Here is a 10,803-nt window from a genome sequence, read left to right as displayed (position 1 = left end):
CCGACCAGTCTCCACTTAGTAGCAGTACATTTTGTTTACTTCTGGGGTCAGTAGCACCAACTCATGGCCAGTGGACACAGCCATACTTGATTTGGTGATGTCTTTGTGGCAGTTCTTAACAGGAACCACACTGAAAGGTTAGAAGACCAACTTATGTCACATGTCACTCTTAGGTACAGATGGGCCCTCAGATCCTTTAATTAATAAGACTTCAGGTAATGTTCCCAGACCTCTATGAGACTGATCCTCAGGCAGACATCATCTCAGATTGCACAGCAGCAATAGAGTACATTACAGAGCACTCCCTTCACCAAGCAGGGTACTTCCCTGACTTCACACCATGGTGGCTTTCTATTCTGGTCAAATCTCTTAAAAGCAGAACCAAAGTAATCATACTGTCAAGCACTAACCTGTTTGTCCCACGGAGACACAATGCTGACCCAAGTTGCTTGTTCCCAACTCCACCTAGACGTTGCGCCTCCCACTTACTTGTACATGATCGCCACTGGAACATTCTGGGGAAAAGAGGATGGATGAGAGAGAAACACAGACGTCGCCTGGCAGGATCAGGATGGCCAGCAGTGGTCTGCGAAGAGCAGATATCTCCTATGATGAATTAAACATTAGTCAAATAACACTTCATGTAACCAATATACTAAACTACTATTTGCCAATTCCCATAAACTAGATGTACATCTCAGGGTCTCCTTTCCCACTATTGATGGCTCTCCCCTCTCTCTAGGGATCTTCAGGACCCAGTATGGAACCTGCAACCAGATACAATGTTTAGCCTTCTATACCATCTAAGTGTATTCCCACCTTGTTCCCAAGTCAATGTGGCCCCACTAGAAAAGCTACCGAAAGTGTTCCAGAAATTCAGCGTATGTCCTGCTCATTGGGTCTTGATGAGACTTTCTAAAACACAGTCACACTCACAATCATAGACATATAACAGGCGATAAAGAATGGAAATCAATTCTTAAGTATTTCGATTTCTCAAATATTCAAGGATTAATCAGTGCAGAGTGTTAGTATCGGAAAGAACACAATTCAGTGTTTTAGCCACACTGAGAATATAGTGTTAATATACTAAAGCTCACTTTCATACGTAAGTGTCATCACTGTTACATCACAGTGACAATTGAACATGGAAATAACAGACCTTTGATTCATGTTTTGAAACTAGCTCATGCCAAGCACTGAGTGTTCTTTATCATAGGCTATGATTAGTATCACAAAAATGCTTCATAAAACTCAACTATAACAAACATGTTCATAGTACATTGTTAAAATAACAATTGTCCACACACTTAAATCTGTGCTGTCATTGCAAGCTAACAACAATGAGCATTAATATTCAGCAGGAGGCAAGTATTCAAGTAACCAAGGACAGTGATAGTATGCCCTTCTTGTGCATGCTGCCCATCTGAACATCTGGCAGTCAACTATCAAATGTAACTGGTAAGAAGCCTTTCAAGGGCGTGCAGCGCATTACCACCTTTTATGATGCTAATCTTCTTGATCTCTTCTTTTCTAGGATCGGCATCCGCGATGCTAGGCTGTGGAACAGACGATCCAGAAACAAGCACGGAGGAGCAGAGAATCCCAATCTGCATCTGAAGACCTCTGACAGCAAACAATCACCTCAAGACTGTTGTGGCTTTAAATACCTGCTGCACCTGGCCACACCCGGCTAAGTCACCTGGCCACACCCAATCTGAGTCATGAGGATACCACTAAGCTCAGGCAACAAGGTTGGCAGGTGCTCCTACACAAGTTCTAAAACAAGCATTGGCTCAAGTAAACATTTCTCAAAGGCAACAACAATCATTGGCCCATGCAAAGGCATGTGATTTGCTTTAGGGGAAAATTTACTAACTGCCAGTTGAGGGTTCTGGAGCATATTTGGGTTTGCAGGCCCGACAATGATACAAGCACTTCTAGCAAGGTCATGGCCCTTTTAACCTGCAGCAGGAGCTGCACAGTCCTCTGCGCTATCACGAAAGATGTCTCTCTACTCATGCAGTTCCTTGGTAAATACCAGGGCTGGGCTGGAAGCCAAAGGCAGCACTGCTAAAAATGTTCAAACAACCCCTGCTCCCTCCCTCCTTGCTCTTTCATGTCTCGTCTATCTGTTTTTTGCGTGCTCTCTCTTTCTCCTGAAGCCCCTGGGAAAGCTGTACTTACCTGGGGAACCAAGAGAAAGTGAAAGAGACACTAGCAGTAGCCTCTGCCCTAATAAATGGTCTCCAAAGGTTCCAGCCCACAGGAGAAATGCCCAGTGGGGAAAAGAAACCTGGTAAATACTGCTCTCTGATGTTGGCTCGTGACCTGGTAGCTGACACTAGGGGAAGTGCTGTCTATGCACACAGATCTACCCCATTCACAAGCATCATGTTTTGTTAAAAGCCCCACCAAAAAGTAAGGTTGGTGCAATGGCTAATAAATCCGGCTTTTCTTTTTAATAACTGAAAGTACTACTCCACTGACTAACTTTGTGTGTGTGATTGATTGTGGAGATAGACAAGTCTCTTAATAGTTGAATGGATCAGTTGGTTAATTAAAAAATGAAATGGACTGGATGAGTGTAGGAAGCTGGCTATCTGCGTAGTCCAGACGACCCTGATTGGTTTACAGGGGTTACAATAATAATCTGAAAGGCTCTCTTTTGTGGTAGTGTGGCCAAGCAGTTTAGGCTTACCAGAAGGTAATGCTAAGGATTTGTTGAACACACAATTAATAAATGAGGCACACTCAAGAAGAAAACTAACATAGATTTTTATCTTAATCTAGACACCAATATCTTCAAGATCAGGTAAGTACTTTTTGAGTTAGAGATATTTGAAAACTTAGAACATACAGCTGTCAAATGTGAGGCATGAGCCTCAAACACTGTAATGGTATCCTATGATCACTTGCAATATTTAGAGGACTGTTTTTCTGGACTTAAGGAAAGTGGGGGCCAAGGTTTTTAGAACCACCAGCAGTTTCTGGTTACCTCCCAGGGTGTGTCTAAGCGCAAAAGTGCATTCCATCTTGCTAACCTGATTAGTTGGGAGGGAATGGAGTTGCAAAACTTTTCTGATCTCCTGAAGCAATTGGTGGCTAACAACTTGTCTGGAGGACATAAAGTAGCCCGGAAAACCATCCCCCGCGTATTACTTGACTTAAATAGAGAAATAAATAACTTGGTCAGGGCCCAGTATTTAGTTTTCTCAGAGGAAAGGAAAATCAGGGTTGTCATATTAAAAAGGAGACAGAAGCGGCTGAAGATCCGTCTTGCAAAAGAAGCGGGGACAGGCTCTGGATCCAGCTCCGGGAAGCCGCTACAAAGGGCCAGGCAAGGCGTTTTTGGGCATTAGTGGGTGAAGGTTGTGGGTCAAGAATCCGTCCCCCCTGTTGCAATCACCGAAGCCCGCTGGTCAGAATCAATCTCCTCCCTGTATGCCTCAAATGTGGTTCGTACCCTTCCAGCTCCCAGAAATTCCAGGAATTCTCACTCCCTCCTCCCCCAATCAATAAAAGAGATTGACTGTGCTATTGGTGAGATGCACCCTTCTGCTGCAATAGGGCCAGACGAACTTCCTTTATCAGTTATAAAACAGGACAGGAGCTCTTGGTCTAAGATCTTATATGTGGTCTTTAGAAGATGTTTCCTCTCTAGATGTAATCCTCCCTCGTGGGTTGGTAGCATAATTGTACCCTTAATGTGGTGGGAAAATGTTTCACCAAATGTCTGCTTTCTAGACTAATGTCTTGGGCAGAGGAGAATAACATCATCCCCTTGGAACAATATGGATTCAGGAGCAAACATAGTACCGTAGATAACATCATGGTGCTTCAAACTATTGCAGAAAAATATGTAAAACTGAGAGGTGGGGTTGTTTATGCCGCCTTCATAGATTTCTCCACAGCTCTCGATAAAGTAGATAGAGATCTTCTATGGGCTAAGCTATGCAACCTGGGGATTCCTTTACCCCTCTTGGAGTTAATAGATTTCCACTCCAATACCTGGTATAGAATCCTCCTGGGGGGTGATAGAGGTTTATCCCAGAAGAGTTTTACATCTAACGGGTTAAAACAGGGTTGTCTACTGGCTCCCCTGCTCTTTTCCCTCTACATCTCAGATCTCCCTTCCGGTTTGTCCAAGGGTAAGGGTTTTCCTCCGCTAGTAGGTGGGCGCCCAATTTGCTGCCTGTTATACGCTGACATCATCTTAATTTTTGATTTAACCCCTAAAGGCCTTCAGAATCGTTGTCAAAATACTCTGACTCACATTATCTGAAGATCAACGTATCTAAAAGTAAGGTTCTCTGTCTCTTGGGGGAAAAAAAGATGTCCTTCCCCAATTATCATTGGATATTGGGCAACCAAAATCTTGAAATTGTGAAATCTTATCCCTTTTTAGGGAAAACAGTGAGCAGGAACCTTAGCGATGTTGCCCTCATCGCCTCTAATAAAGCAAAGGCCGAATGTCAGGCAAGAGGTCTGGGGGCCCTATATACAGCCACGGGGAGAAGGCACTTCCCTTACATCAGCGTATAGAGTTAAAATTCCTGCATCCCTGTTATATGGGGTGGAACTCATGGACATCTCTAAATGGGGGTTCCTAAATCAAGCAGAAGGTAAAATTCTCAGAAAATTATTATCTGTTAATACGGCAGCCTCAGTGGTGGCTCTGAGGTTGGAAATAGGGCTTAGAAGCGCGTATGCTCAAGGATTAGCAGGGGTTATACGATTGGCCATCTCAATTTTAAAGAGCGAGGAAAACACTATAAGATCACTATTAAAGAAAGAGCTCTTTTTAGATAACAGCAAGGCCAAATTTGCCGTTTGTAAGAATTTCTCCAATGCTCTGGAAAGGTTGGAGCTGGATCATAGCCAAGTCCTAGAACTTTCCCCATTGCACTGGAGGGTGATTTTGAAGAATGCAACGTGGGCCTTGAGCTTCCGCCAAGACTTGGAGAGCTGTAAACAAAAAAAAAAGCTCCTTTGCGAATATAGTTAACACTCTAGTAATAAAAAAAACACAATCGTATTTCATTTGGAACATCCCTCATAGCGTTAGGCCCTTTTGGATGCTGCTTTGACAGGGATTGCTCCCTTTGAACACACTATTAGCGAAATGGTACGGTACTGCAAAAGAGTGCAACATTTGTCTGGCAGAATCTCAAGACTTACGTCACGTATTATTTGTCTGCCCTTCTCTTGGCCCACTCTGGCGTAAATGGTTAAAACCAATTTGTCTTCAGCTCCCTTTGTTGTCAGTGCCTGAGTTTCTCCAAGCCTTGTATGATCCTCCGAACGAAAGATTCTATTTAAAAATATTTAATTGTTTCAAATGTATTTTAAACTTATTATAAGAAATTCTTGCCGTATGGCAAGTCAGGTGGCATGGTTAAATAATAGGATCATTGTTTTTAACTGCCCATAATAATAATAATATTACTATGACTTAACCTGTGGGACTGAGAAAGCAGGCCCCTCTTGATAGAGCGCGAGATTGGTTCGTGAAAATGCTGCTTTTGCTCAGGTATATACCACCAATACTATGGTTAATGTGGTTCTGTCCTCCGACAGTCCGGTATTCCTACCTCTTCCGAATCGGTGCTTCATTGAGTGCGTATATACAAAGTCGGTACCCATGACATAGGATTTCGATGCAATATTTTACTGTATATATCACTTAATTTATTTACTTGTACCCGATTGGATGTAAACTGTAAATAGTAAATCTGACTCTTTGTTCATCTATACTGTAAACTTTTATGTGGTTCTCAGCTAGATGCAAAGGATAAATTCGATTTTTTGTTCGGCTGTAATGTAAATTCTTTTATTTTTATTTTTTATGTGGACCTCAGCTGAGTTCCAAATCATAAATAAAATAAAACTGAAAAAAACTGAATTCTAAATTTTATTGAAGCCACACATCGTCCATACTATATTTTGTTTGATGCACCTGCACTGCTCCCACAAATCAATCTGAAGATACTTATTTAATTTTTTGCCTCCAATTTCAAATTCTTTGACATGTAAGGTACATTTTAAAATTTTCAATTAGCCACTTTATTTATATGCACTTTATTAATCTGTTACTATCATCTAATTTTGTAAGCAGTTTTGGACCCCAAGAGGAGGCTCCACGGACCGTTACGGGTCCCCAAACCACAGGTTGGGAACCACTATACTAGACTCTGCAGTAACACACCCTGAAAAAAATCAGCTCTTAAAGGCAGCTCAAGGTATTTGTACTAATCATACTAAGTCAATGTGCTCATTTACTTTATGCAGGAGCTAATCTATTGTGTTCTTTCACCCCGCCTTTCAATTCTGTAAAGACGTCTGAATGAATCTGTTCTGTTCCTCTTTGTGAAATCATTGCTCATCCTAAGTTGAGATATCTATATATAGGATGCACTACTAACAATTGATTACCTGGAGCTGATACATACAGGTAAAACTGATCAAAAATATTACAAGGAGAGAAAGAGCCAAACCTTAAGTTTCTTTCCTGAAGCAAATCATGTTCCAGAAACTGTGCCAAGGGAATGATTTTCTACATCGCAAGGGCCCTGCACTGAAGCGGCCATCTAAAGCCTTTTTGACCTGTAAAGCAGCATCAAGATTCAGTACTTAGATTTTCTATGCATAGTTTACATTTTTCACTCTAAAACTGGACTGGTGCCATACTGGCTCAATGGGCAACACAGAAGACCAGGAACTTTACCCTGGTTGCTAGCCACTAGAGGAGGGTGACAACCTAATTTTGGCAAAACTATTGCTACTGTTGGGGTAATACATAAGGTGGGTCCTTATCTCGCTGGGTGTTGGACCACATATTTGAAGATACAACGAAATAAATATCTTTGCATGTTATATTTTCGATACAGATTTGTGAAAAGATCAAGTGGTGGCTGGTTATGTGATTGTTGCAACGATTTATCATACTCTTTTAGCTGACTGTATCACACAAACAAGAAATGCAAAAAAAAAAAAAAAATGTCTTTGTCATAGCCCAATTAGTAGGGATAGATGGTGTCCACAGTGACTGTGGGGAAACATGTAATGATATCGTTCATCAGAGATTTTAATTCTCTTAATTAGTTAAATCTAATGCTAACTGTTTAAGCTCATACGGAAAAGAGCAAAATAGTCAGTTTTTTCTAAAATCAGAATTGCCCCTGCTGACAGCAGATAAGACAAAACTGGTGGAGACAGTGACTGGTACTGAAAATGTAATTCTTAAAATAGCCAATGGTATGCCAAAGCTTGGGTCATGTGCTTACTGTGTGACTGGAACCAAGTTGCGCCCGACTGAAGAGGCCCAACTCAGCTGTCACCTGATTTAGGTTGGTCGTTCAGAGACAACCTAAGTTCAAGCTGGGCAGTTCCTATTAGAGCAGGACCAAGGGTGATTTGCATATGCCTGGATCTAGTCTGAGGTGGCATAGTTGGTAAGAATACAATGGGTTGGAATGCAACTCACAGAAAACAACCGTGTTAGACTATTTACTAGTGTTCTTACCATCACCTTTCGTATCTTTACTGAACATAACACAGCCGATATGCCAGGGTCAGATTCCCTGAATTTAGGGTGAAGATGCTGAGGGCAGATCTTGGCACAGTAACCCAAGGATTGTGGGTCTCCCAGAGGGTTAGGTAGGGAAGGACACCAAGGTGTTCGTGGAAGGTTGGCTCAGCAAGGTCCTCACCCAGACAGGATTGACTGCCTTTTTCACAGTCGAAAGGACTCACAGGGTCTTGCCTGCTCCGCCTAGGACAGTAGTCACCAAGCTGCTTCACTAACGGGATTGAGATGTTATCCTTCATAGGGCCTGTTTTCGGTTGACAATTCAAATGTACTGATTTTTCCTGATTACACAGCAATGATGCAGCAAAACAAAGCTTGTTCTGAGCAGTTAAGGGGAACCTGCACAGGATCAATCTGAAATATATGCTTCTCTTCCCTGTGAAACTAAACATTAAGGCAGATAACTTTCTTCTTCACTGAACTGCAAGAAGTATGAGACATGAGAGAGAGGAGCAGTAGCGGACCTCCTTGAACACCAAAATCCCAATCCGCAACACTCTGATAGAAGACACCGGAGACCTTGGTAATCCACTGGTATGTCGACTCTGCATAAGGTGGAAGCAGAGGGCAGGGAGGCCGTGACAACGGTAGCCATCAGAAATCTTCCAGAAAGTTGGACACAGATGAGCCCTAACGAACCTGCGGTGGAGGGGGGGGGGGGGAAGCACAGCATCTGGTGATGAAGTAGAAGTGAGGGAGGATGACCTACCTTCAATTAAACCCAGGGTAGTAGCTGATCTGCAGTACTTAAGTGACTGAGAAACACTGCTGGGTTTTCAAAGGATTAGGTGTAATTCTAATGTACTGTCTAAGGCAACTGGTAGATGATGCTACCAGTGACGTGATTGTCAGCATGGTGACATAATGGTAGAAAAGATGCAAATCGGCTGGAAGGTGTGGCAGGAGTGGGGAGCCGCTGCCTGAGTCTCATACATGTGTTTTGTCCTAAAGTGAACAGCCAAAGGACCTTTTTTTTTTTTTTTTTTTAAATTTTTCTGAACATGATGTAATTTAACAATATTTACGCTTATGGGGTCAGGTGTTTTATATGCACGGGTAGGTTTTAGTCCTTGTCTTGAGATGGGCGTTTTTGTTCTGGCTGTTTGATCAAGCTGGATAGCAAAGCACTTTACTAAATAATGGAATGAAGCTGTCAAGCAACATGGTACAAGTGAATCCATAATAATCTATAACAGATGGCTGTAGCCCTAGGCGAGGGAAACACAAACAGGTATGGGTGATTATCCATTATGTACCTGGAACGTTACGGGCTTGGAAACATAAAGACACACCATTTACATCTACCATCTGCATGTATCTAAATGCAGGGGTGTACAAATTGGTAATCTGCTGGAAACACCCCAGAAGAGTTGAGAGTATAATGCACAACAAAGGTGGAATGGACAGCTATAGTGTAAAACATATTAGGAGTACGCAAGAGGTATTCTCATATGGATACGACCTGAGGTCAAGCCTGTAGAGGCCCTTGCACGTGATCGAGGTATAGCCCCCTAATGTGAGACAAGCAGCTTACTTTAAACACATAACAGCATTACTTGCATGCTGGGTATACACCATGGGACGGTACGTTAACTGTGTGTTGAATGTTGACAAAGACAGATCTGAGCCACTATTGCCAGTTGCTCCATCGTGGAATTCTACTGAGAAGCTGTTGCCTTGGGTGCAGGGTTGGGATCTTACGGACTGCTCAAGAGCAATTAACCTCCTGGGTATGAGGTATTTTGACTTCTCTTCATTACATACCCGAATTGACATGCTACTTGTCAAGCCACAGCTCAAGGTAAGGACCACTAGGGAAGACTATCTTGCGCAGACTCTGTTATATCATAACCCACTGATAATAACTGTACAATGGGGGAAATATAGTGAGGAAGATTCCAACCTGGCTGCTGCAAACACCAATGTTGGAGGATGCTGTATTCGGAAACACAGTTGGCACAGCCAGTAAGTCTCGCCTATGCAAGATCTATTGACTTTGTCAATGTTTTCTTTATGTCATGCATAGTGGCAAGAGGTGGTCTGCAACATGGCTTAAAGAAAAAAACGCTGACACAGTCAGCATCGACTGCGTCCTAGTGTTTTTTTTTTTTTACTTTAAAAAAAAATGAAAACATCATGTGAGGTTGAGGGGTGGGCAAGCAACATGAGCATGAACAGAAGGTGGGAGGAAGGCAGGGGTAGAGAAACGGACAGCAGAGGGGCGGGTGAAGAAATTGAGAAATAACGAACAGAGGAAAGAAGGCAGGGATCGGGAAACAACAAACAGCAGGAGGATGTTGGGGTGAACGAAAGGGACTGCACGCATGAGCTATAAGACGGCATATGCAAAAGTGAAAAAACAGTACATGCAGGAGTCGGTGGCCAGTGAAAGGACCCTGGTTACTGACATGAAGCTGTACTTGGTCCATGCTCTATGGCAGAGACACATAGAGAATCTCCCATAGGAAGTGGAGACGAGAAGCAGGCAGTGACCAATAAGAGGCAAGGAAATCCTAGTGACATTGAAGCCAACCAATTGTAAATAATGGTAAGTAAGGGGTGGGCTCTAATCTGGTTTAAAGCTTTTTTTGTTCACAGGATTTATTAAGAGCTGTGCAGAAAAAAACCTAAAAAGGAGATACCACATTACTTTAACGGCATTGAGGTCTTGGCAGATTACTCCTTTACAAGTTGGGGAACTTTTAAAGTGTATATGAGGGGCGTATGCATAAAGAACACACTGGGAGTGAGGACAGTGCTAAATGATCAACTCTGTAGCTTGGAAAATGAAATGCAGGCATTAGAGCATGATGCGCTGATCCTGCAGGAGCCTCGTGGACCAATGGTGTACTGATTAAGCAGTGAGAGAGGGACTTAGTTTGTTTGACTCCCTAGAGAATGTTATTGAGACATGACAAAGGCACTAGAGGTGGGCATCAACTGGCTAGGGTGGCTCTTAAGACAATATTGCACATAAACATCAAAGCTATTTGTCTCACTGATGGCCAGGTAGTGCACTCCCACTCGGCCAACAACAAGACCTTTGCCTTTAGGGGCTGTATGTTAGGTGAGCCAAGCTGAATCAAGAAACAATTCATCACTATGTACAGGGTCAGCCCAGTCAAAGTTAACACACATGCAGCCAGAAAATGTTGTGACCTTAAACTCATAGTGAAACAGTTAGGGAGTCTTATTGAATTGGCAATAGAGCA

The sequence above is a fragment of the Pleurodeles waltl genome, chromosome 8 (assembly GCF_031143425.1).
Source record: "Pleurodeles waltl isolate 20211129_DDA chromosome 8, aPleWal1.hap1.20221129, whole genome shotgun sequence".
NCBI classification, from domain to species: Eukaryota; Metazoa; Chordata; class Amphibia; order Caudata; family Salamandridae; genus Pleurodeles; species Pleurodeles waltl.
Note: the sequence above shows the minus strand (reverse complement) of the source record.